Here is a 25926-nt window from a genome sequence, read left to right as displayed (position 1 = left end):
ATGCCCTTAAATGAGTACCACTGGATTTGTAGGAAGAAGAGACGGCAGCTCTCCTCCCCCTTCACTCCCCCACACGCCCCAGGTCCTACCTGGTCTCTGGGGGTTCCTCCCGAACCCTTAGGTGTCCGTGGTCCCCCAGGTGCCCTCGTTGTGAGCAGACGCGGATTCCGCATCCTCCTAGTGCACCGTCTTCACCAAGCCCCCCCATATTCCTTTTAATATACCATTCTGACAGTCATATTATCATGTAACTTAAAGTCTATAAAGGGGATAAACTGGCAGCAATGTCACTATGATACCTTTAGATTAAGAATCTCTTCGTTTTCGAATTTTATTTATTTATTATACAGCACGTTCTTATTGGTTATCTATTTTATACATATTAGTGTAGATATGTCAATCCCAATTCCAGGGATTTCTGGAATTTCAGGGGCTTGGACGACCAAGTTAATATTAGTCAATGTCAATCAATCTTTTAGCATTCTATGATGTCTCATCAAGACACAGAATCTTAATCTAAAACTATTCTGTATAACGGAGGCTATACTAAGGTATTGGTTCTTGACTTTTGCACTCCTGACAACTGTGTTACTGAAGGATATTACACGGACTTGTGTTTCAGGGTCATCGTGCCTGAGGAAGCTTGTCTACGTCTTCATGTCCGTGTGTCTGCCTTACCTGTTCTGATTCTACACTAGCTTCTTTCAGTTTATCCTCTGTTGCCTCATTCCATTTCTTCAGGTGTCTAACTGTTTCTTCCAATTCCTGAAAACGTGATACAGAGATTTTTGACAAACTCCCAATGTACTATATATGGAAGAAAAAGCCTCAATATTGTAATAAATGAGCCACCAAATTATGAAAGTATGATGGGGTACTTTCTAACTCCAGGTGCTACCAGACTATAGGATAAAAACTATTATTTTCAGTTGAACCTACAGTATACATTTGTGTATATGATTATAGATTTTGATTTACAGATTCTCCTGAGAAAAGATGATTAACATCTCTTTCCAGAACTGGAGAATACTTTTCATAGCAGACAATCTCTGTTGGAAGGCAAGAGCTTGATGGTCTCTTGAAATCCCTTTTTAGTAATAAAATGTGCTTTTCATTAGGTTGGGAGTAGATAAAAGTCCTGTAACGGCAACAGATGTATCTGAGCTACGGGGAAGAACCAAGGGGTGTAAAGTTCCTGAAAGACTATGAAGTTCACAAGTCTTACTTAGTAACTAGTACTTTGCATCTGTGAGCTTTAGCCGTTCTTCAAAAATGAGTATCATTTTTATTAAGTTGAACATGAAGACGAGGTGCCATAGTCAAAGCTCCAGGCTTCATTCCTACATATGATTCTAAGGACTTAGCTAAGATGAACGACTTGTAAGTTTGTCTTCTTCTATAGAGCCTAGAAAAGCCAGGTGCCCTCATGCTGGGTTTTGCACATGGCCTTTGCTGGTAATCTCTGAGGTGAGTCTTAGGAACCCTTTTACCTGGCACCGATGCTCCAGCTCCCACCTCCTCTTCTGCTCTGCCTCGAGTTGCAGCTTTTGCTGTTTATTCTGAGCTGACAGATCATGCTGGCTCTTGGCCAATGGCTGCATTTCCTGCTGTAGGTTAGTCGTTTCAGATACACATTTCTGGATACTCAGTGACTGGTAGGGCACAAAGAGGGAGACGGTTGGTGAACCTGTCCAAGTTTGGGATTTCGTGTGAATGGTAAACAGTGTGTGGAAATAATCTACCCTTTCATAGCTTTCTTTCTGATACTGATCCTTAATTAGCTCCCTTTGCCTCAATTCTGTTTCTATTTGCTGAATGTAAATGTGGAAATAACATAGAAAGATGATCAGTGGAAAAACTGGCTTGCTCTTTTTGCCTATAGGCTGACAGAAAGAATCCCACATGAGATCCACAGTTACCAGTTCCTGCTGGGCTCTCCTTCCCATCCAGCCCCCTGACCCCGAAAGAGCTAAGTCTTGTACAATCACTGTGGAAGAGACAGCTGGGAACCAGAATGTGACACTGGCAGCTAATGAGAAACCAAACACTGATGCAGCAGTATCTCTGCAGGACAAAGAGTCTCCCCCCACCTCCCCCCAGGCAATCTGCCCACTTCCCAGGTGTAGCTGTAATTCCCAGAGAACACATGGTGGTGGTGGGGCTCTGAAACCATCTTCCCCAGACACCACTCCCTGCCTGGATCCTCATCAGATACTAAGGAGGAGAGGAGAGTCAGGGTTTCTCATACAACCTTCCTCCTCTCTATGTTCTGAGCATTATTCGCCTTAGCTGATAAGTGGAACTTAATTTGGGCCTTTTGATCCTTTATTTTCTCCTTGCTGCTGTTCAGTACCTTTTCCAACTCTGTCAGTTTCTGCTGCAGCTCCTGGTTGGTCCGGGATACTTCCACTTCTCTGAAGTTGCTTTCATCAAGGGCTTTCTTCAGCTGTGGGATACAAAGGGAAAATTAGAACATTTTAACCTTCCATTCAGTAAGAGAAGCTTATGTTTAGCTGTGTCCCTATATTTTGTTCTTTTTGGACCTTTCTTTTAAAAAGGAGGTTAAGTGATGGGACTTCCCTGGTGGTTCAGTGGCTAAGACTCTGTGCTCCCAATGCATGGGGGCCGGGTTTGATCCCTGGTCAGGGAACTAGATCCTGTGTGCCACAACTAAAGATCCTGTGTGCTGCAACTAAGACCTGGCACAGCCAAATAAATAGATATTTTAAAGAGGAGGGTAAGTGAGGCAATATTAAGAAGTAGATTTGTGGAGAAACACTCTCAGTGATTTTCATAATTTTTAACACTAAAGAACACAATTTTTCTTAGAACAGATAATGTAAATGTATGTTCGTCATTTGCTTTCTAAGAGCATGGCTTTGGAATCAGACAGAAGTTAAAATCTCAGCTTCACCACACACTAGTCAAGCAATTTCAGATAATTAACTTCCCTAAGCTGCAGGTTCATCATTGGAAAAGTATGAGAATAGTCTACTTCATAGGATTCATGTAACAGGTATACAAGAGGAGGCAGAGAAGGAATATAGAGCCTGGCACACACTAATTGCTCAGTGCTCATTGCTGTGCTTTAAAGGTTTTTTTTTTTTTTTTAAAGCTTAAGCTTGTCTCTTTCTCTCACTTGGGACCTCATGTATGGAGAAGTGAAAATAAATTATATGGAGTGTATGTAAATACACCTGTCAGTTATTGACTATCCTTGCATGTATTTTTATAATATTGCTTTTTTTTCTATTGACGTATAGTTGATTTATGATATTGTATTAATTTTATGTGTAGGACATAGAGATTAAAAATTTTTATAGATTATACATCATTTATTATAAAATACTGGCTATATTCCCTGTGCTGTACAATATATCCTTGTAGCTTATTTACATAGTAGTTTATACTTCTTATGAATATTGCTTTTTGTTTAGAAATTTAAATAAACTTGTCTACTGGAATAATAACATAGTGATTACTATTCAAAACAAGACAACAGGCCCACAATGACGTCACTTATGCTAAACCTTATGTCACCAAACTGAGACTTAATTACAGTTTTGGCTCTCCCAGAAAAGGACTCTTAAACCAGTCAATCAGGAATGGCCTGATCAGCATTAGGTGAGTAATCTGCCTGACAGACCCCTGCCATCCCTTAAAGGAAGTAACTCTGCTACTAGTAACTAATCTACTTTTATGCCTAGTATAACTTCCTTGTTCCTGCGCCCCTCTGCCTATAAAAGTCTTTCATTTTATACAACTCCTCAGAGTGCCTTTCTATTGCAACCGATTGCATACTGCCTGACTCAAATTGATTTTTGTTCAAATAAACTCTTAATTTTATTATTCCTCAATTTATCTTTTAACATTACTGAAATCATTTTACAGAGTTCCCCCTCTTCCTCATATGCCCTTAAATGAGTACCACTGGATTTTTAGGATGAAAACACTGCAGCTGAGAAGGGAGACGATAGGAGTGTGGTATTCTCTGTGGTTTGTAAGTATTTAACTTGTCAAAGTAAAAAGTCAAAATTGTTACCTTTCTCTTTATACTTGCTCATTCCCTCAGATCCTAACCTCACACTACAGTGTTAGTCTTTTATTATCACCCAACTAAATTTCTGTTAGATATTCCACCATTTCCTCAATCAGAGCTTTGTCAAAACTGAGTAAGCCCTAAAAACTATCCCTCAAAAGCACCCTGGAAAACATTTGTGATGATTTCCATTTTGATTGAGGAAACTGAGACTCAGAAGTGAAGTCATCTGCACAGATAGTAAATTTACACATTGCTAATTAGAGGCAGTGCTGGGAGTCTTAAACAGTGCACCCTGAGCCCACCTCTGCCACTAACTGCTCAAGACATCACACTCATACTGTTCCTTGGTCTCTCCTGCACAAGTTCACCATCTTTACTGATCCCTGTTAAAAGGATTTAATTTTTAAATATTCTGAACAACTCTCTCTGAATAAAGGTACTTTTAATTTCAGTGGCCATTTTTGTTTCCCACAGAAATTATTTCTGTAATATTTTTAACACTTATACAGTGCTTTGTCAATTTACAAAGCATCATATAAACGGTTGAATCTGATTTTGTGACTGTGCGCTGTCAAGTGCAATTGCTAAATACGCTAAATTTGGCAAAATACAGACTGGCCACCCCAACCAAGTCTTGGAATTATTTTAATTACTCCCTCCCCTTTGCTTATGATACATTTAGTGTCTGATTTTTCTATTAATTAAAATGGATTTTTGATTTGATTGTTCTCTATTTTCAACAGAAACACTTTGCTTGGCTCTAATCATCTGAAGCCCAGAGTAAATGCTCTAGTTCCCCTTAGCCTCCATGTTTCCAGTTTCTCTTCATTCTTACCTACTCTCCACTGCTAACAGACTAACTGACCTAACATTGTGCTCACAGCCTTCTCAGAAACCTACAGTGCTCTCCTTTTACCTAATACTTTCCATCCAACATTCTGGGAGTCAAGGCCATCTACCAGCTGGTCTCATCTAAGCTAACCCCCTTTTCTCAGAAATTTCCTAAAGTCTCTGCTCTGATCAAGAGAGGCAAATCCTTTTTCTTTGCTCACATGTCCTATTTATTTCTGTAACTAAGCTTTGTTCATCCTCTTACATAGAGTGTCACAGCCCTGTCAGCTCTGCCAGTCTCAACCCTGTAGAATTTCGTCAAGCTTCCCCTCTTCTTCGATCACCCAACCAGCCTAAAACAAACTTTCCCTTACTTCTGAATTCCTTTAAAATTGTACACAGCTTCTAGCTATCCAGGAAACATCTTCTGATGTCTTCCTAGTTGTCTCATGTAAAGAGTGGAGATGACAGTTAAATAAGGGGTAATTTAGCACGGACCACATCTTCTGCTGTTTTTACTTGTGCCTCTTAGGAGCAGGAAGGTGCATGATGGATGCTAGTTAAGTGAATAGAGGAGACAGGTGATTGGCCATCTGTCTAGCAGATGGCAGTCTCCTCCTTCCCACTCAGTTATTATTCTCCAATGGGAAGGCTGTCACCAAGGCATTCATTCATTGGGCAGATAACTGTATATCAGAAACTTTTTGTGTGTTAAGTTACAAACAGCATAGTGATGTATCTGGCCTCCTGGCAAAAGGGGGATTAGAAGAACCAAAGAACATCTGTAGCCATTCTCGGAAATCCTGTGGCTGGTTCTCCTCTTCAAAGGCATTCACCTAGAGGGAGACTTTTGTCACTTGCCTCCATACCTCAGTCACTTCCCGTTGTGCTGCTTTCTTTGCAGTTTCTCTCTCAATTTGAAACTGCTTCCTTAGAGCATCTATGCGTTCAGCATACAATTCTGCTTCTATTTTGGCTTCTTCACTCATCTGTTCTCTGTTTTGAAAAAGAGACATGATAAATCACCTTTAGAAAACATCTTAGTAGGCGTCATTTACCAATGAGAAGCAGATCAGTCACCAGGTAAAAATCACTGATCTGGAACTCATTAACAGAAGAAGAAATAAGCATTTACCTACGGCATTCAAAAACAAAAAGTTATTCAATATAAAGAGATCCACCCAAAAGAGTGAAACACATACTCTTGATTTAACCAATACTGAGTAGTCTTGAGCCAGCAACATTTCACCAGAATATAAAATTTGTACAGATTACAAATATGAAAACTACCTTCTTTGCTTTAGCTTATACTTGTCTGCTATATCAGTATGTCCACTACGTGAAAGGAATAAAGATCCACGTGCACAATGCATTTCCCTTGGGTATAAATTTTCATGGGATGTTATTAATATCTAAATCCTATTTGCCTAGATAAAATTTAACAAAAAAACTTTAGTGGGTTGACCTGAACTTGATGGGTTTGACCTCACTAATCTCAGGGAAAAAGTTGAAAACAATGAATGGTTTAGCAGCTGCTTAAATTGAATTATCCCACTCCTGGAGGGGTTATTCCCATCCATCCTTCTGTTTCTACCTTTCCAAATCATGCTTTTAAAGGACACATAAGCTTCTGATAGAAAAGGTTTGGCAGAAACATGTAAGTATCCCTTCCAACTTGGTTTAAACCTTCATGTACAGAAGAAGACCGACACTAGATGAGGGAAGAGCTGAAAAGGAGCGTACCCCAGCCAGCTAATATCTGCTCTGCTCAACTATGCCTGCTTCCTTCACATGGCTCTGCAGGGAGTACTAGCTCAAAGTAGGGGGAAAGGGTTTAACGGGTTTATGTGAATTAGCCAAACTTTCTCTCCCAGAGGCTCTTCCCTAATTCCACTGTGACTATACTGCCCTTACATGAAGGTTTCCAAATTCCGTAGCTCAAGTTCTTTGCTTTCCAATTTCTCTTGAACAGGATCAAGCTTTGTTTGCAGCTGATGATTTGTCTGGAGAGCTTGCTCCAGGCTCATAGCCAGTCTCCTGTTTTCTTCTCTAGCTACATCTAGAGCTTTTTGTAGAGCCTCCATCTGAAAGAGAGAAGAAAGAAGATTGTTTTTAATTCCACTGTAACAGATACAAGAAGTCCATAACACTGTATATTCACTCTTTAAACGTTGAAACAATAATTATTTGGAACCAGAACCAAAGACTCCAGATGCCTGGAATATATATATGTGAGAACTTATTACAGACAGTCCTTAGGAAACTCTTAGAAGGTGATGGGAAGGGTATGCTCCACTGGTCACTAGAGAGTTTTGGAAAATAGAGCCAACTTATTTATCCTAATTTCTAAGGTTTTAAACCAGTTAAACTCCCCTTCCTGATCCTATGACCCTCTGGTCTCACTGTCTAGAGAGATAAGAACTGGCAACTGTCCCTTGTATATCCTTCTAGAAAAAGCTTTTTATAGGAAATATCTCTATTTTATATGTGTGCATATGTGTAGATACATATTCATGTGTGTATACACCTATAAACATGTGAGTATGCCTCCTTATTAAGTGGGATCACTCTCGCTACTTCTGACTAAAGTTATGTTGTTTTCTAAGCCCTTTAAGTTCACTTATGCATTAATACATGAAAAGAATGCAGACCATATAAGACAAAGAGAGTTAGGCATAATTATGGTCCTGGTTTGCCAATAAATGGTTCACTGTAAGATCACAGACCCATTTCCCATTTGGAAATATGTCACTGTTCAAAACTCAGACTTGAATGGAAAGGAAATTTACCCGATTGTTTTACTCCATTTTTCCAAAATAGCAATATGCCAATAAAATAAAAAATATCAACGTTATCTATCTATAAAAACCTGGCTTCTACCTTACTGTTGTGCTGGGCAACCACGACAAGGATTCTGGACCGCATCTGGTCCACTTCTGCTTCCAGCTTCTGTACCCACTGTTGATTTAGAGCCCTGTAAATGAAGGGAACAGGGAGAGTGACCACAGAAAAGTACTATCTAGGAGTGATACCACTGGGAGTTACAGGGCACCTTCCAGGAAGCCCAAATGGCATATGTAGTGGGCTACAGATGCTCAGAATATCTGAGAGTTGGCAGGTGACAATTAGTAGCCTCAGCTTCAGGTTAAGAAACTAATTTTCCTATGGATTAAAAACTTGTCCCATTTATGATTCAATTTGGCTTTATATATTAAAGTATCAGTACATGTTAATGACTAACTTATGGGCTGGTAACTTTATACTATATATATATTACTAGTACAAAAATATATCACCTCTGTATGGACTGGCTTGCTGTTGAGATTTCTGCTTTTTACCCAGAATTTTATTGTGAATAGTAAACAATTTTTAATACCATCCCCTTGACTTTTTTTTAAGTTCAGAGGTAATACAGATTCATAATATGTAAAAAAACAAGCACAATGAAGAATATAAAAGTCACTTGTTCTCCCATAACACAGAGGCAATATTCACCACTAATGTATTACAATAGGTCTTAGAGGTCTGAGTAAACTCAAACCATTTGTTCATTAACCTAAAAGGGAAACTTTTATGTAATTTTTGAAACCTTTAAAGGAGTTCACTTACAAAACATGGCTAAAAGTAGTTCTCAGAATGATTCATCTAAAATAAATAGGATACTAATTAATGGATAATTAATTCAAACAGAAGTAGACACTTGGCTTTAATCTTGACAATTATCATTCTGTAGACCCAAGGGCAGGTATAAATGGTGTAGAAAACAGCAAGGATAAAACAGCATATATCACATGAATTTCTAGAATACATACTTATTTACAACGCTACAAAATATGAGAATTTTTGGATATCATTTTTATTTATAATTCCAGATTTTCCTGAATTTGCTAGTTCTTTACATACCATTTTACTACTTTATTTTCACAAGGAAATCAATAGAAAATGACTGTTTCTTGACTGCACTCTGTTCTTTACTACAATGTCGCAGAAAAATACAAGTACAAAGACAGAAAAATAATCTCTGGTACCTTTCTTTCTTGAGGCCTGCAATCTCTGCATCCCTCCGCCCAAGCTCTATTTGCACTTTTTCCAGAGCGCCTTGCATCTTACTGTGAGAAGCCAACACATTCTCCAACATGATTTTAACTTTGCAGTTGTCTTCTTTAGCTTCTGCCAGTTGTTGCTGAAAGTTTCCCACCTAATAGAAAATGAAATAAGACAAAGATATTTGATCCTTTCTGGTTATTCTTCTGCTGAGTCCCATGACTTCTAGAAGAGTATGGAAACCAGGTCTGGTAGAATGCTAAGAGGAATAATTAAAGTATATTTTATATTTATTTTGTATCTTAAGTTATTTTGACTTTGAGAAAAAGAAAACTAGACCCTAGATCATATGGATCCTATGAAGAACTCTGCAGTGCATCCTAACTATTGTCGTGTCACAGCACATATATTAACTAGAGACATAAGGACCAACAGCTTCTTGGGGCTAGAGGTGGTCCCAGACTGGCCTGTGCTAGCCCTCCTCAGCTATCTTATCATGGGGTCAGAAGAAGATAACACATTTGAAGCCCATCAGAATTATCTGAGGAAAGAGGACCATAAGTGGAAGCTGCTGAAGAATGATGTGACTCACAGCCCTCTTCAGAGGGGCAAAATCTAGCACCTGCTGTCATGAATTTTGGGATGTTACCTCTCTTCCCACTAAGTACACACACTGTTAAGCAGAAAGCATTTGGTAATTTGACTTAACATAAAATCTTAACAGTGTTATATCACATTAATAATACATAAGTAGGTGGTTATTATTACCAAGGTCAGATGTGTTTCAACAGAAAAAAAATAGGACTTTTGATTATTTTAAGACAGTAAGAAAAAAAAAACATTGGGAGTTAAATCATGTATTTTTAAAGGAAATATCTTAGAGCTCTTCTAAAGGTATCCTTCCTTTAGGAAAAAAAAATCCTCCTCTGATCAATCATCATTCTTTTTTAATAAAGGTAACAAGAAAAGAAAGAATATGGCTCATGAAAAATTTCAGAAGCGCTTCATTTCAGTAACAGACTTCAGAAAGGATTGATGTCTTGCCTTCTTGTTCTCCCTGTCCTCCAAAGCTTTGAGGTCATGTTTCAACTTCTGACTCTCTTTCAGGGCTGCAGCACGACCCTTCACAACTCGTGAGAGCTCACGTTCTTTCTTTTCAGGAATGGATTTCACCTTAGTAGAAAAAAAGAAATGATAAATGATTCTCCCAAAGCACAGTCAATCAGCAATTAGAATAAGACACAGCAATTTAGAAACCAAATTTAAAATGTTTAATTAAATATGCTTATATATTATTGTAAATAAAAACTAGCTTTAGTAGCTGTTTTTCCCCTTAAAACTACAAAGCAAAAAAAAATCTGTTAATAAACATGGGCAAATCTCTAATATATGTCAATCTCTATGACAGCGCAGAATGAAGGTAAGGGAGATGAGAGAATGATGCTAAGATGAAAAACGGGGGAGAAACAGATTATCACAGAATTTGAAAATACAACGTAAATTAATATCATAATAGCAAAGGTGCATAAGAACTAAATAGCATCAAGAAAATAGTGTTACAGAAGTGTTCTAAATAGTGTCCTAATCCTAATTAGAAGTATTCGACTTTTACATATCTGCAACACTTTTAGTACATCTACACAGTTGTTTCAGATGCATCATACTAATCTAAATACTACTCTTTTAAAAAATACTTTATCTTGAAATACAGAGTCACAGGACTTTACAAAATTAGTGCAGAGTCCCCATGCACTCTTTTCCCTGCTTCTAATGATGACATCTTATATTGTAGTTCAACATTAAAACCAGGATATAGACTTTAATGAGAATAACTACACTACAAAACTTACAATTTTCACTTGTTATTTTTTTCAGTACACGGGCCTCTCACTGTTGTGGCCTCTCCCGTTGCGGAGCACAGGCTCCAGAAAGGCTCAGCGGCCATGGCTCACGGGCCCAGCCGCTCCGCGGCATGTGGGATCTTCCCGGACCGGGGCACGAACCCGCGTCCCCTGCATCGGCAGGCGGACTCTCAACCACTACACCACCAGGGAAGCCCTTCACCATTTTTTTAACCTGCATTCATCTGTGTATGCACACATGCACATAGCTCTATGTAATTTAACCCCATGCACATATTCCTGTGATCACGACAACCAAGATACAGAACTGCTCCACTGCCGCAAACAACTCACTTGTGCTACTTCTCTGTGTTCACACCCTCCCCCAAACTCATCCCATGTCCCCTGGCAACCAGTAATTTGTTCTCTATCGCTACTGTTTTTGTCATTTCAAGAATGTTATTTTAAACATTTAAAAATAATTAATTTTAGTATAATACATTCACATTTTTAAAAACAGCCTTACTGAGATATAGTTGAAATACAATAAGCTATGAATATTTAAAGTGTACAATTTTGATATATGTATAAACCATAATCATGATAATGAACACTTCCATTATCCCCAAAGTTCCCTTATGCCTTTTTGTAATTTCCCCCACTTCTATATCTCCCTGTTCCTACACATCCACCCAAGGCTACCACTGACCTGTTTTCTGTCACAATCAATTCACTTTTATTTCCTAGGATTTTATATAAATGAAATCATAGTTGATGTACTCATTTTTGAATGATTTTCCACTCAGCACAATTATTGTGAGATTCACTCACTCTTCTTTATATATCAATAGTTCTTCCTTTCTGTTGCTGAATAGTGTTCTGCTGAACACTGGAGTTGTTCCAGTTTTAAGCTGTTACAAGTACAGCTGCTCTGGGCAGTTGTATACAGATCTTCGTGTAGATATATGCTTTCATTTATCTTTGGTGAATGCATAGGAGTGGACTGGCTGGGTTGTATGGTAGTAGTCTGTCTCACTTTTAAAGAAACTACCAAACTATTTTCCAGAGTGGCTGAGTGATTTTACATTCCCTTCAGCAAGGTATGAGAGTTCCTCCACATCTTCACTAACACTTGGGGTAATCAGTTTTTCAATCTTAGACATCCTAATAGTGTGTGGTAGTACCTCACTGCAGTTTTAATTTGCATTTCCCTAATGACTGATGTTTAACATCTTTTCAGGTGCTTATTTATCATCCGTATATCTTTTTTGGTGAAACGTGTGTTCACCAAATAAATAAAATACTTTGCACCGTTTTTTTTCGGATTGTTTTTCCTTCTTAGTGAGTTTGGAGAGTTTTTAATAAACTGTGGAGACAAGACCTTTATCAGATATGTGATTTGAAAATGTTTTTTTTTTCCCCCAGCCTGTAGCTTTTCATTTTCTTAACAATGTCTTTGAAGAGCATACGTTGTCAATGTTACCTTTTTTTCCTTTATGGATCATGCTTTTGATGTCAAATCTAAGAAATCTTAGTGTAATCCAAGATCACAATGGTTTCATCCTATGTTTCAGAAGTTTTACAGTTTTAAGTTTTACCTTTAGGGCTTTCATCCATTTTGAGTTAATTTTTATATATGGTAAGAGGTATGGATCAAAGGTATTTTGTTTTTTTGTTTCTGCATATGATACCCAATTGCTCTAGCACATTTGTTGAAAAGACCATCCTTTCTCTACTTTTACTTCTGTTGAAAATAAAATGTTCATAAAATTTTTCTGGATGGGTAGCACATTCACATTACTCTTAAGGTACAAAAGGATAAAGTGAAAAATCTCCCAGCCACCCAGTTTCCTTCCTCGAAAATAATGTTGCCCATTTATCACGATTCATTTTAGAGAGACTCTATTCAAAAGTGAATACATATGTAGACTTCATCGCCCCAACCCTTTTGCACACAAATAGTAAAATACTCTGTATGCTCTTCTGAACGTGGACTGTTTTAACCTAATAATAGATATGCTATGATTAAGATAAATATATCTTCAAACAGTATTCCAAACTATGGATATACCATGATTTATTTAGCCAGCCTCTTACTGATGGAATTTTGGTTGTTTCTAGTCTTTTGCTAATAACAAACAATACTTCAGAAAGTAACCTTGTAAACATGTCTTATGTACAAGCTAGTGTATCTGTAGGAAAGAGTACAACTGTGGGTGTAAAGTGATAAACAAAGCCAAATTGTCCTCCACAGGAAAAGGGCACTCCAAACAGCAGCAAAGAAGAATGCCTTTTCCCCACATCTTCCTCAATATTATACTTCCTTATAACTTTTAACCTGTAACGTTAAAAATACTTTAACGTCTTCTGTAAGGATTCAAGAATAGTACAAAAGATGCTCACTTATAAGGTTTTGAAAGCCTATTGGATTTTGTTCTAGAAAAGCACATTAGGAAGAATATAGTTTTTATAATTTTACCAGTGCTTATAATAAATTATTTATAAAAAATGAAAAGGCCACTAGCAAAAGTGCTTACAGAAAGGGTCTAAATTGTAGTTAACTCTAGAAGACAAGCTATAGTACTTTCTATTTTTAAATACCAAACAAAGATGGATGCTCTAGTAAGTTTTCTTTGGGAAGTAGTTTCCAGTGTTCAAGTTCTCAGGGCTTCTATTTATGTATTTCTACTTGAAAATCAGGCTTTACCCATTTTACTGTAAATGTTAAGACTATTAGCATTAATTTTTAAAGCGAAAATTAGATTAAAAATCTCAATGGTTACTCTTAAGCCAAATATGACATTTCTGTGTCCAAATCAAAAACTAAGTATGCAATAGCCAGAATGATGGTTTTGATCTACATCATCAGTTTTTGCTGTTTGTGAAGAAGTTCTTTCCTTGTTGTTACTCACACCTCCAAACGTTATCTTTCTAGATGTTACTACTTTTCTTCATTGTTGTATAAATCTGAAATTTCCTTATGATTTAATTTGTGGCCTTCACTTACCGAATCCCGGTGAAGAAAATTTGGTGACTCATCATTTTTTAATGGTCTTGAGGCAAGAATGTCTATTTTACCTTCCAGTCTTCCCTCCATGGTTTTAATGGCATTCAAAAGAGTCTTTAGAGAGATCCCAGAGTCTCCAATCTCCTGAGAAGACCTCACAGAAGTCAGGGTAGGTGCAAAGGTCACATGGTGTGTAGGGTTTGGCCTAACACTGGGCAAAACAACTGATGAACTTCGTTCCTTTACAGTGTTGACACGGGGCCTGTGGCTTTAAAGTAATTTTGAAGATGCAGGCCTCTCTGGAGACTTCCTCCTTCTTGGAAGCATCAGCAATTTAAAAAGACGAAATCAACTAAACCTAGAATTATTTTTCAGTGAGTGCCCCCTTTACTATGAGAAACAACACAACGTTCTAAATGAAGCTGGGATGGAAAATATACTTTAAAATGTGTTCCTTTGCTTTCAGAATGAAGAAAATACTAGCGTAAAGTATGTCCTCATGCAGAAACAAAGCATATCTAATGAGGTCCCCTTTACCAGTATAGTCAGATTGTTAGAACCCATTTGAAGACACATTCTAGTTGCTTGGTTACCAAGGGTAGACATACACAAACGTTATAGTTAAAGAAGTCACACATGCTTACACTGTTAAAAATTAAAAATAAATCATGTGATAAATTTGTAAATCATTGTTAATAGTCTCAATAGTCTCAGTCTCAATAGCCACCATGCTAACAAGTAAGCACCTTCACTACTAATACCTCTTTCAAGTGCGCTATTGCAAGTATATCTTGTTGGCAATGAGTTCTGCGTTCGCCTGTAATTAAAAACCCAAAGATACTTGTTCCTCACCTCTGCCAAAAGTTTTAAGGTTCAAATTAAAAAAAAACACTTCCTCTATGATAGAGATTCTCGAGGCTTTCATCATGATGATGTTCCCTATGCATGCTGACAATACAATCTATTTTGTTTCTGAAAGGCATAACCTTCTATTCTATAATAAAGTCTGCCGAGTACATTCCTAATCCTGCAATCAGAGCATGCAAGTTGAATGTCCCAATACTGCTTCAGGCATCTTTATGAACTCTTCTGTGGTTGAGTGGAACCTTGTACATCGAGGGTGTTTAAAATATTTTTGATAAATTGAGTCAAGTGAGAGAATATTCATCTTTCTGGGATCATACGGTGAGGTGGGGAGAAAGTCACCAAATTCTTAAAAAGCTAATTAAAACAACATAGAAGCAATCTGTTTTATAGCTATTCATCACACCTGAGCATATTTGCCCTCTAGTGCCTTATTCAACTTGCGTAGATGGTCGTTCTGTGAACTGGTTTCAGTAAAAGAATGTAGTTGTTCTTCTAGCTGCTTAACTTTTATCTAGAGGGAAAACAGAAGAATAAAAAAACAAGTCTCATTAAAGAAATATATATATATATATATATATATATATATATATATATATATATATATATATATATATATACACACACACACACTCCAAAACAGAAAAAATTAAGATGTCACAAGTTTAGCAGAAAAAAATCACAGAAAACCCTTAAAACTTGTAAAAAGCGATCCTGTTTTTCTAATGATGCTATTTCAACTAAAATAGCTATTTCAACAAATAAAATAGGCTATAGCCCTATACATGTACTGAGATAATTCATTTGGTTTGTAGCATTTATGGAAACTCCAAATTAACATGACTCATGAATATAACAGTGAGACTTTGTGGGTAAAATATTTCAATTTTAAAGAAATTGTGGTATCTAGTATTCAAAACCCTTTCTGAGTACGGATAATTAGAATTGTCAATATGTAAGGAGACAAGAGTCTTGTGTTTACCCACAGAGAATTACGAAAGTTGAATTAACAGAATTCTTATAGGCTGAATTATATTTGAAAACTAACTCATAAAGCTGACTACTCACATCTTTCACTTTAAAGAAAAGATGATTTGGGGGAATAAAATCATTAATATTTACTCACAAATCTCCAACTTGTGTGTTTTTCTACATTTTCTTCCTCTTATTCCCAACCCTCTCAATACAAATCGACAATTAACATTACTGAGCTTATCTCTGAATCAGAAAAAAATTCATCCAAAATTTTTAATTTAAATCAACCTTTTCCTCTCTCAGTATCTTTTCTTGTTTCCCACCTCTGAAGGGCAAACTCCTCTTGGTTGTAGCCACTGATTGTTTTCAAGAGCTGCTAAAATTTGAGTGCTAATACTTCGTTTTTTTTTAGAAAGGCTACATGAAAACACATTTTGTCTTAGGAAATCTCTCTTGTTCCATCAGCAGAATCCTTTTTCTCATCTTTGCCTGTTTCTGGTGCTCTTTTCCACAGTGTACAGTATAAAACATGTTCCATGGCTCCCCCTTAAGTGTATTCACTTAAGGTTCAGAATTAGAATGGCTGCCTCTAAAGAGAGGTATTGATGCAACACTTATTCTCATTTTAAACGTAAGCAAACTGCTGTTAACCTTAGAACTCAGTGGAAAATACTGATGAACACTCAAGAATTTTCGATTTGCCTCTCTTCAAACAAAACACAGAATATCCTTATTCCACAATATTTCTCAGGTAACTTACGCTACCCCCAGCCTCAGAGTACGCAATAAAATGCCCTGAAACTTGTCAGATGGCATGTTCTCATCTATAAAGCACTTTACTTTTTATACTGGGTTTCTTTTTTGGAAGAATTTCTAATTCAGGACACTGAAATGGGGAAGAACACAGAAGCAAATAAATCCTGCTGCCCTCAGAGATCTGATGTTCCTGTGTCATTAAAATCCAAGTAGCTTCCACAGCTAGCTTACCAGGCAGTCTCGGAAATACCAGTATTTAGGTCAAGGTCATATCCTCCTACTGTTTCAAATGATCTAAATATATATAGATACATATTTTTAAAAATTGAGGTAGAGTTGATTTATAATATTATGTAAGTTTCAACTATACAACATAGGGATTCACAATTTTTAAAGATTATACTCCATTTAGAGTTATTATAAAATATCGGCTATATTCCATGTAATGTACAATATATCCTTGTAGCTTATTTTATACACAGTAGTCTGTACTTCTTAATCTCCTACCCTAATATTGCCCCTTACATATATTCTCTAATATAAAACTATAAAAACATAACACTATAGAAACTGTGAGACACCTAAGAAATGGATGAAAAGGAACTGTGTGTGTGTGTGTGTGTGTGTGTGTGTGGTACGTGGGCCTCTCACTGTTGTGGCCTCTCCCGTTGCGGAGCACAGGCTCCGGACACGCAGGCTCAGCGGCCATGGCTCACGGGCCCAGCCGCTCCGCGGCATGTGGCATCGTCCTGGACCGGGGCACGAACCCGCGTTCCCTGCGTCGGCAGGCGGACTCTCAACCACTGCGCCACCAGGGAAGCCCTTCACCATTTTTTTTAACCTGCATTCATCTGTGTATGCACACATGCACATAGCTCTATGTAATCTGACCCCATGCACATATTCCTGTGATCACGACAACCAAGATACAGAACTGCTCCACTGCCGCAAACAACTCACTTGTGCTACTTCTCTGTGTTCACACCCTCCCCCAAACTCATCCCATGTCCCCTGGCAACCAGTAATTTGTTCTCTATCGCTACTGTTTTTGTCATTTCAAGAATGTTATTTTAAACATTTAAAAATAATTAATTTTAGTATAATACATTCACATTTTTAAAAACAGCCTTACTGAGATATAGTTGAAATACAATAAGCTATGAATATTTAAAGTGTACAATTTTGATATATGTATAAACCATAATCATGATAATGAACACTTCCATTATCCCCAAAGTTCCCTTATGCCTTTTTGTAATTTCCCCCACTTCTATATCTCCCTGTTCCTACACATCCACCCAAGGCTACCACTGACCTGTTTTCTGTCACAATCAATTCACTTTTATTTCCTAGGATTTTATATAAATGAAATCATAGTTGATGTACTCATTTTTGAATGATTTTCCACTCAGCACAATTATTGTGAGATTCACTCACTCTTCTTTATATATCAATAGTTCTTCCTTTCTGTTGCTGAATAGTGTTCTGCTGAACACTGGAGTTGTTCCAGTTTTAAGCTGTTACAAGTACAGCTGCTCTGGGCAGTTGTATACAGATCTTCGTGTAGATATATGCTTTCATTTATCTTTGGTGAATGCATAGCAGTGGACTGGCTGGGTTGTATGGTAGTAGTCTGTCTCACTTTTAAAGAAACTACCAAACTATTTTCCAGAGTGGCTGAGTGATTTTACATTCCCTTCAGCAAGGTATGAGAGTTCCTCCACATCTTCACTAACACTTGGGGTAATCAGTTTTTCAATCTTAGACATCCTAATAGTGTGTGGTAGTACCTCACTGCAGTTTTAATTTGCATTTCCCTAATGACTGATGTTTAACATCTTTTCAGGTGCTTATTTATCATCCGTATATCTTTTTTGGTGAAACGTGTGTTCACCAAATAAATAAAATACTTTGCACCGTTTTTTTTAGGATTGTTTTTCCTTCTTAGTGAGTTTGGAGAGTTTTTAATAAACTGTGGAGACAAGACCTTTATCAGATATGTGATTTGAAAATGTTTTTTTTTTCCCCCAGCCTGTAGCTTTTCATTTTCTTAACAATGTCTTTGAAGAGCATACGTTGTCAATGTTACCTATTTTTCCTTTATGGATCATGCTTTTGATGTCAAATCTAAGAAATCTTAGTGTAATCCAAGATCACAATGGTTTCATCCTATGTTTCAGAAGTTTTACAGTTTTAAGTTTTACCTTTAGGGCTTTCATCCATTTTGAGTTAATTTTTATATATGGTAAGAGGTATGGATCAAAGGTATTTTGTTTTTTTGTTTCTGCATATGATACCCAATTGCTCTAGCACATTTGTTGAAAAGACCATCCTTTCTCTACTTTTACTTCTGTTGAAAATAAAATGTTCATAAAATTTTTCTGGATGGGTAGCACATTCACATTACTCTTAAGGTACAAAAGGATAAAGTGAAAAATCTCCCAGCCACCCAGTTTCCTTCCTCGAAAATAATGTTGCCCATTTATCACGATTCATTTTAGAGAGACTCTATTCAAAAGTGAATACATATGTAGACTTCATCGCCCCAACCCTTTTGCACACAAATAGTAAAATACTCTGTATGCTCTTCTGAACGTGGACTGTTTTAACCTAATAATAGATATGCTATGATTAAGATAAATATATCTTCAAACAGTATTCCAAACTATGGATATACCATGATTTATTTAGCCAGCCTCTTACTGATGGAATTTTGGTTGTTTCTAGTCTTTTGCTAATAACAAACAATACTTCAGAAAGTAACCTTGTAAACATGTCTTATGTACAAGCTAGTGTATCTGTAGGAAAGAGTACAACTGTGGGTGTAAAGTGATAAACAAAGCCAAATTGTCCTCCACAGGAAAAGGGCACTCCAAACAGCAGCAAAGAAGAATGCCTTTTCCCCACATCTTCCTCAATATTATACTTCCTTATAACTTTTAACCTGTAACGTTAAAAATACTTTAACGTCTTCTGTAAGGATTCAAGAATAGTACAAAAGATGCTCACTTATAAGGTTTTGAAAGCCTATTGGATTTTGTTCTAGAAAAGCACATTAGGAAGAATATAGTTTTTATAATTTTACCAGTGCTTATAATAAATTATTTATAAAAAATGAAAAGGCCACTAGCAAAAGTGCTTACAGAAAGGGTCTAAATTGTAGTTAACTCTAGAAGACAAGCTATAGTACTTTCTATTTTTAAATACCAAACAAAGATGGATGCTCTAGTAAGTTTTCTTTGGGAAGTAGTTTCCAGTGTTCAAGTTCTCAGGGCTTCTATTTATGTATTTCTACTTGAAAATCAGGCTTTACCCATTTTACTGTAAATGTTAAGACTATTAGCATTAATTTTTAAAGCGAAAATTAGATTAAAAATCTCAATGGTTACTCTTAAGCCAAATATGACATTTCTGTGTCCAAATCAAAAACTAAGTATGCAATAGCCAGAATGATGGTTTTGATCTACATCATCAGTTTTTGCTGTTTGTGAAGAAGTTCTTTCCTTGTTGTTACTCACACCTCCAAACGTTATCTTTCTAGATGTTACTACTTTTCTTCATTGTTGTATAAATCTGAAATTTCCTTATGATTTAATTTGTGGCCTTCACTTACCGAATCCCGGTGAAGAAAATTTGGTGACTCATCATTTTTTAATGGTCTTGAGGCAAGAATGTCTATTTTACCTTCCAGTCTTCCCTCCATGGTTTTAATGGCATTCAAAAGAGTCTTTAGAGAGATCCCAGAGTCTCCAATCTCCTGAGAAGACCTCACAGAAGTCAGGGTAGGTGCAAAGGTCACATGGTGTGTAGGGTTTGGCCTAACACTGGGCAAAACAACTGATGAACTTCGTTCCTTTACAGTGTTGACACGGGGCCTGTGGCTTTAAAGTAATTTTGAAGATGCAGGCCTCTCTGGAGACTTCCTCCTTCTTGGAAGCATCAGCAATTTAAAAAGACGAAATCAACTAAACCTAGAATTATTTTTCAGTGAGTGCCCCCTTTACTATGAGAAACAACACAACGTTCTAAATGAAGCTGGGATGGAAAATATACTTTAAAATGTGTTCCTTTGCTTTCAGAATGAAGAAAATACTAGCGTAAAGTATGTCCTCATGCAGAAACAAAGCATATCTAATGAGGTCCCCTTTACCAGTATAGTCAGATTGTTAGAACCCATTTGAAGACACATTCTAGTTGCTTGGTTACCAAGGGTAGACATACACAAACGTTATAGTTAAAGAAGTCACACATGCTTACACTGTTAAAAATTAAAAATAAATCATGTGATAAATTTGTAAATCATTGTTAATAGTCTCAATAGTCTCAGTCTCAATAGCCACCATGCTAACAAGTAAGCACCTTCACTACTGTTACCTCTTTCAAGAGCGCTATTGCAAGTATATCTTGTTGGCAATGAGTTCTGCGTTCGCCTGTAATTAAAAACCCAAAGATACTTGTTCCTCACCTCTGCCAAAAGTTTTAAGGTTCAAATTAAAAAAAACACTTCCTCTATGATAGAGATTCTCGAGGCTTTCATCATGATGATGTTCCCTATGCATGCTGACAATACAATCTATTTTGTTTCTGAAAGGCATAACCTTCTATTCTATAATAAAGTCTGCCGAGTACATTCCTAATCCTGCAATCAGAGCATGCAAGTTGAATGTCCCAATACTGCTTCAGGCATCTTTATGAACTCTTCTGTGGTTGAGTGGAACCTTGTACATCGAGGGTGTTTAAAATATTTTTGATAAATTGAGTCAAGTGAGAGAATATTCATCTTTCTGGGATCATACGGTGAGGTGGGGAGAAAGTCACCAAATTCTTAAAAAGCTAATTAAAACAACATAGAAGCAATCTGTTTTATAGCTATTCATCACACCTGAGCATATTTGCCCTCTAGTGCCTTATTCAACTTGCGTAGATGGTCGTTCTGTGAACTGGTTTCAGTAAAAGAATGTAGTTGTTCTTCTAGCTGCTTAACTTTTATCTAGAGGGAAAACAGAAGAATAAAAAAACAAGTCTCATTAAAGAAATATATATATATATATATATATATATATATATATATATATACACACACACACTCCAAAACAGAAAAAATTAAGATGTCACAAGTTTAGCAGAAAAAAATCACAGAAAACCCTTAAAACTTGTAAAAAGCGATCCTGTTTTTCTAATGATGCTATTTCAACTAAAATAGCTATTTCAACAAATAAAATAGGCTATAGCCCTATACATGTACTGAGATAATTCATTTGGTTTGTAGCATTTATGGAAACTCCAAATTAACATGACTCATGAATATAACAGTGAGACTTTGTGGGTAAAATATTTCAATTTTAAAGAAATTGTGGTATCTAGTATTCAAAACCCTTTCTGAGTACGGATAATTAGAATTGTCAATATGTAAGGAGACAAGAGTCTTGTGTTTACCCACAGAGAATTACGAAAGTTGAATTAACAGAATTCTTATAGGCTGAATTATATTTGAAAACTAACTCATAAAGCTGACTACTCACATCTTTCACTTTAAAGAAAAGATGATTTGGGGGAATAAAATCATTAATATTTACTCACAAATCTCCAACTTGTGTGTTTTTCTACATTTTCTTCCTCTTATTCCCAACCCTCTCAATACAAATCGACAATTAACATTACTGAGCTTATCTCTGAATCAGAAAAAAATTCATCCAAAATTTTTAATTTAAATCAACCTTTTCCTCTCTCAGTATCTTTTCTTGTTTCCCACCTCTGAAGGGCAAACTCCTCTTGGTTGTAGCCACTGATTGTTTTCAAGAGCTGCTAAAATTTGAGTGCTAATACTTCGTTTTTTTTTAGAAAGGCTACATGAAAACACATTTTGTCTTAGGAAATCTCTCTTGTTCCATCAGCAGAATCCTTTTTCTCATCTTTGCCTGTTTCTGGTGCTCTTTTCCACAGTGTACAGTATAAAACATGTTCCATGGCTCCCCCTTAAGTGTATTCACTTAAGGTTCAGAATTAGAATGGCTGCCTCTAAAGAGAGGTATTGATGCAACACTTATTCTCATTTTAAACGTAAGCAAACTGCTGTTAACCTTAGAACTCAGTGGAAAATACTGATGAACACTCAAGAATTTTCGATTTGCCTCTCTTCAAACAAAACACAGAATATCCTTATTCCACAATATTTCTCAGGTAACTTACGCTACCCCCAGCCTCAGAGTACGCAATAAAATGCCCTGAAACTTGTCAGATGGCATGTTCTCATCTATAAAGCACTTTACTTTTTATACTGGGTTTCTTTTTTGGAAGAATTTCTAATTCAGGACACTGAAATGGGGAAGAACACAGAAGCAAATAAATCCTGCTGCCCTCAGAGATCTGATGTTCCTGTGTCATTAAAATCCAAGTAGCTTCCACAGCTAGCTTACCAGGCAGTCTCGGAAATACCAGTATTTAGGTCAAGGTCATATCCTCCTACTGTTTCAAATGATCTAAATATATATAGATACATATTTTTAAAAATTGAGGTAGAGTTGATTTATAATATTATGTAAGTTTCAACTATACAACATAGGGATTCACAATTTTTAAAGATTATACTCCATTTAGAGTTATTATAAAATATCGGCTATATTCCATGTAATGTACAATATATCCTTGTAGCTTATTTTATACACAGTAGTCTGTACTTCTTAATCTCCTACCCTAATATTGCCCCTTACATATATTCTCTAATATAAAACTATAAAAACATAACACTATAGAAACTGTGAGACACCTAAGAAATGGATGAAAAGGAACTGTGTGTGTGTGTGTGTGTGTGTGTGTGTGGTACGTGGGCCTCTCACTGTTGTGGCCTCTCCCGTTGCGGAGCACAGGCTCCGGACACGCAGGCTCAGCGGCCATGGCTCACGGGCCCAGCCGCTCCGCGGCATGTGGCATCGTCCTGGACCGGGGCACGAACCCGCGTTCCCTGCGTCGGCAGGCGGACTCTCAACCACTGCGCCACCAGGGAAGCCCTTCACCATTTTTTTTAACCTGCATTCATCTGTGTATGCACACATGCACATAGCTCTATGTAATCTGACCCCATGCACATATTCCTGTGATCACGACAACCAAGATACAGAACTGCTCCACTGCCGCAAACAACTCACTTGTGCTACTTCTCTGTGTTCACACCCTCCCCCAAACTCATCCCATGTCCCCTGGCAACCAGTAATTTGTTCTCTATCGCTACTGTTTTTGTCATTTCAAGAATGTTATTTTAAACATTTAAAAATAATTAATTTTAGTATAATACATTCACATTTTTAAAAACAGCCTTACTGAGATATAGTTGAAATACAATAAGCTATGAATATTTAAAGTGTACAATTTTGATATATGTATAAACCATAATCATGATAATGAACACTTCCATTATCCCCAAAGTTCCCTTATGCCTTTTTGTAATTTCCCCCACTTCTATATCTCCCTGTTCCTACACATCCACCCAAGGCTACCACTGACCTGTTTTCTGTCACAATCAATTCACTTTTATTTCCTAGGATTTTATATAAATGAAATCATAGTTGATGTACTCATTTTTGAATGATTTTCCACTCAGCACAATTATTGTGAGATTCACTCACTCTTCTTTATATATCAATAGTTCTTCCTTTCTGTTGCTGAATAGTGTTCTGCTGAACACTGGAGTTGTTCCAGTTTTAAGCTGTTACAAGTACAGCTGCTCTGGGCAGTTGTATACAGATCTTCGTGTAGATATATGCTTTCATTTATCTTTGGTGAATGCATAGCAGTGGACTGGCTGGGTTGTATGGTAGTAGTCTGTCTCACTTTTAAAGAAACTACCAAACTATTTTCCAGAGTGGCTGAGTGATTTTACATTCCCTTCAGCAAGGTATGAGAGTTCCTCCACATCTTCACTAACACTTGGGGTAATCAGTTTTTCAATCTTAGACATCCTAATAGTGTGTGGTAGTACCTCACTGCAGTTTTAATTTGCATTTCCCTAATGACTGATGTTTAACATCTTTTCAGGTGCTTATTTATCATCCGTATATCTTCTTTGGTGAAACGTGTGTTCACCAAATAAATAAAATACTTTGCACCGTTTTTTTTAGGATTGTTTTTCCTTCTTAGTGAGTTTGGAGAGTTTTTAATAAACTGTGGAGACAAGACCTTTCTCAGATATGTGATTTGAAAATGTTTTTTTTTTCCCCCAGCCTGTAGCTTTTCATTTTCTTAACAATGTCTTTGAAGAGCATACGTTGTCAATGTTACCTTTTTTTCCTTTATGTATCATGCTTTTGATGTCAAATCTAAGAAATCTTAGTGTAATCCAAGATCACAATGGTTTCATCCTATGTTTCAGAAGTTTTACAGTTTTAAGTTTTACCTTTAGGGCTTTCATCCATTTTGAGTTAATTTTTATATATGGTAAGAGGTATGGATCAAAGGTATTTTGTTTTTTTGTTTCTGCATATGATACCCAATTGCTCTAGCACATTTGTTGAAAAGACCATCCTTTCTCTACTTTTACTTCTGTTGAAAATAAAATGTTCATAAAATTTTTCTGGATGGGTAGCACATTCACATTACTCTTAAGGTACAAAAGGATAAAGTGAAAAATCTCCCAGCCACCCAGTTTCCTTCCTCGAAAATAATGTTGCCCATTTATCACGATTCATTTTAGAGAGACTCTATTCAAAAGTGAATACATATGTAGACTTCATCGCCCCAACCCTTTTGCACACAAATAGTAAAATACTCTGTATGCTCTTCTGAACCTGGACTGTTTTAACCTAATAATAGATATGCTATGATTAAGATAAATATATCTTCAAACAGTATTCCAAACTATGGATATACCATGATTTATTTAGCCAGCCTCTTACTGATGGAATTTTGGTTGTTTCTAGTCTTTTGCTAATAACAAACAATACTTCAGAAAGTAACCTTGTAAACATGTCTTATGTACAAGCTAGTGTATCTGTAGGAAAGAGTACAACTGTGGGTGTAAAGTGATAAACAAAGCCAAATTGTCCTCCACAGGAAAAGGGCACTCCAAACAGCAGCAAAGAAGAATGCCTTTTCCCCACATCTTCCTCAATATTATACTTCCTTATAACTTTTAACCTGTAACGTTAAAAATACTTTAACGTCTTCTGTAAGGATTCAAGAATAGTACAAAAGATGCTCACTTATAAGGTTTTGAAAGCCTATTGGATTTTGTTCTAGAAAAGCACATTAGGAAGAATATAGTTTTTATAATTTTACCAGTGCTTATAATAAATTATTTATAAAAAATGAAAAGGCCACTAGCAAAAGTGCTTACAGAAAGGGTCTAAATTGTAGTTAACTCTAGAAGACAAGCTATAGTACTTTCTATTTTTAAATACCAAACAAAGATGGATGCTCTAGTAAGTTTTCTTTGGGAAGTAGTTTCCAGTGTTCAAGTTCTCAGGGCTTCTATTTATGTATTTCTACTTGAAAATCAGGCTTTACCCATTTTACTGTAAATGTTAAGACTATTAGCATTAATTTTTAAAGCGAAAATTAGATTAAAAATCTCA

At 36.6% G+C, this 25926-nt stretch overlaps 1 pseudogene; it reads right to left on the bottom strand.

The window, feature by feature from the left end:
- The window catches only part of LOC132494738 (coiled-coil domain-containing protein 150-like), a 170210-nt pseudogene that overhangs the window by 3222 nt on the left and 141062 nt on the right, over positions 1-25926 (bottom strand).

This window comes from Mesoplodon densirostris, chromosome 8 (genome assembly GCF_025265405.1).
Source record: "Mesoplodon densirostris isolate mMesDen1 chromosome 8, mMesDen1 primary haplotype, whole genome shotgun sequence".
NCBI classification, from domain to species: Eukaryota; Metazoa; Chordata; class Mammalia; order Artiodactyla; family Ziphiidae; genus Mesoplodon; species Mesoplodon densirostris.
The sequence above is the reverse complement of the archived record's forward strand: the minus strand, read 5'-3'. Positions and strand labels throughout refer to the sequence as shown.